At 42.1% G+C, this 2696-nt stretch overlaps 1 long non-coding RNA gene across 1 annotated transcript; it reads right to left on the minus strand.

Moving 5' to 3' along the window:
• Window positions 1-565: 565 nt before the first annotated feature.
• Window positions 566-2696, minus strand: LOC111735465. Its single transcript, XR_002778796.1, has 2 exons — window positions 2626-2696; window positions 566-715 (listed from the first exon to the last, which is right to left on the minus strand). It is a non-coding gene; the product is annotated as an uncharacterized LOC111735465 (long non-coding RNA).

The raw sequence follows: 2696 nt of genomic DNA on the forward strand, positions 1-2696 counted from the left end.
TATAGGGAGTAAAGAATGGAATGAATAGTTGGGTTTATCCATCCATTAGTGAAAGGTACAGCTTAGTCTTTGTTTTCCTATTTTCCTTTCATGGTATGGGTAAGCAGTTGTTAGTAATCTGTGCAGGAATCTTCCTTTATTCTATAGGTTCCTCATGGTCTGGCTATATGGCTGATCTGATCGACCAGGTTCTGAATATAACAGCATATTATAGAAGGCTCTGAATTCCACTTGGTTTAATGTTTAGACAATTTGTGTAGTTCTTATGCCTCTTCTCTATATTATGAGTACTCAACTTTGTTTTTATTTTTCAAGATTGTTTTGGCTATTCTGGGTCCTTCGAATTTCCATACAAATTTTGGATAAGCTTGTCAATTTCTACAAAGAAAACAATTTGAATTTTAATGGGCATCACATTCATCACTTTGTTTTTTAATAACACTGAAAAATGAATATGCTAGTTCATAATTTCACTGGAATATCAATGTGGTCCCGAGTTTTCATATTAAACAATCAAAAAACTTGAAAGGACTCGTTTATTTTGGAAATCACATATGAGACAGAATTTCGGTTTGTTTAAAGACTTTATTTTCAACAGCTGTTACAGCTTATCAGTCATAAAAATCATCAGAATCATCAGTGGATGTGGTATGGTTTCTAGGACGTAAAGCAGCTTCAATTTCTGAGTTACTATCATCAGACTCACCCCAGAAGGCTGGAAGAGAAAACCGGACAGCTGTTTAACATCTCAGCACACTGATTAGTTTGGTTTAATCAGCGTACTGCTAACTGGAGCACTGGTCTGCAAAAGGCCTAGCAGGGACACCACCATGCGCTGGACCTGACCAGATATACCCAGAATGCATGTCAGTACTGCACAAATTTACACATTTCACAATGTTTTCTATGCATTGTTATAGAAAATACTTTGCAACATACTTTCTTTTCTCTTTTGTCGTGTCCAACTCTTTACTGTAGGATTGCGTTTTAAAATCAGGATTAACATGAAAGCAGGGCTACTTGGGTGTTTTATCAGGCCTGATAGCACCTCACCTCAGCTGCCTCTCCACTCTGAGCAGAGGGGAGTAGTGAACTTCACACTGACATAAAAAACTGGATACACATGATTCATGTGGGAAGTAATCCTGGGAATGACAAGGGTTGGGGGGCTGGGAAAGTGAACCGGGAAAGAGAGGAAGCCAACAGAGGGTGTTAATGAGCAGGACAGGCAGTGTGACCTGGGGCTCAGTCCTGCAGGGGGCCCTCTGAGAGACTGCAGAACTCTCCTCAAAATGTCCTAAGAAGAATAAGAAAGTGGGGTTTTTTATCCACCACATCCTATCTTTCATTGTTTGAGGGTTTTTTTTCCAATCAGGGCATCAACTCCCTAGCACTGTGGGCTGCCCTGTGAGAAATGAGCATGCTCCTGCAGCCAGAGAAAGCCTTCAGGTGAAGATACACAGATGTCCGATATACAAGGCCAAACACATGTCAGTGAGCTGTGCTAAAGTGACCAAAGGTGGTCAGACAACATTGTCTGCTACACTGACAACCTCCATGACTACCGATTTCTACATGGCATGACTTGTCAGCTCTGCAATGACGTTTTATATAGAACCTCATTTAATCTTTCCACCAACTTGGTAAGATAAGTATTAATGTCTCTGTTTAACTGAGAAAATCGAGGCTGTGAAAAGTTAAGTAATTGGCTGTAATCAGCGTTGGTGGGTGGTCAAGCAGAGTGCCACCCAGCTTGTCTGACTCAAACCCATGCTCTCAATTAAAACCCACTGAGAATGGGGTTAAAGGAGACTGGAGCAGAGGGAGCCCACGTGTGGCAAGGGATATGTCACAGTGTTAGCGTGGAAGGAAAGTCAGAGTCTCCCTGCAATCTGTGGGTTGAAGGACGAATAGGAGCTCGCTAGGCTGAGAAAAAGGAAAAGCAACACCAGAGAGAAGGAATAGTATGAGCAAAGGCATAGAGGTGCAAGTGTGGTATATCTGGAAAAAGCTAGTTGTGACTAGACCCAAAGAGGATAAGACCTTCGAAGAAAATAGGGCCAGACCACAAAGGCAGGAAGTTAGAGATCCTATCCTGTAGGTAGCGGGAAGGCATTGGCAATTCTTAAGCAGGAAGGTAGAAAGGTTAAATGAGGTTTTAGATGCTGGTGGCCAGGTAGAGGACAGTCAGGAGTTGAGGAGGAGCTGGATGTGAGGAAACCAGTTGGAGTCTCCTGAAAGCCCTGTCATGTCTTGAGCAGCGGGTACTTGAGAGGCATGAGCAGTGAGGATGGGGACAGAGGCAAGAAACATATCATAGGTAGAAGATACCAGTGCTGGTAATCAGTTAAATGTGGAGGTCAGGATTCTCTCACTATTCATACTTGCAAATTAAATGCTATGCCACTGTGGCCCATAGTACCCATGTGTTCTCAGGTCACAGGCCTGTCACTGAAGCCCTATGATCCCCTTGGAGACAACATTACACCAGGGAGAACTGCAAGGACTGCCCTTGTGATCGCGGGCATGCTTCATAGCCCTTACACAAGAAAACAAACACATGTCACCAACAATTCCTTTGGTCAAAACACAAAATGAAAATATAGTATCCATTATTTCTCTTACCTTTAGACTTTAAATTAGTAGTTAGTTTCTTTTTGTTTTCATACCTGTAAAATAAAGAAATAACCTAAGTT

This window comes from Pteropus vampyrus, unplaced genomic scaffold (genome assembly GCF_000151845.1).
Source record: "Pteropus vampyrus isolate Shadow unplaced genomic scaffold, Pvam_2.0 Scaffold1000001480, whole genome shotgun sequence".
In the NCBI taxonomy this organism is placed as follows: domain Eukaryota; kingdom Metazoa; phylum Chordata; class Mammalia; order Chiroptera; family Pteropodidae; genus Pteropus; species Pteropus vampyrus.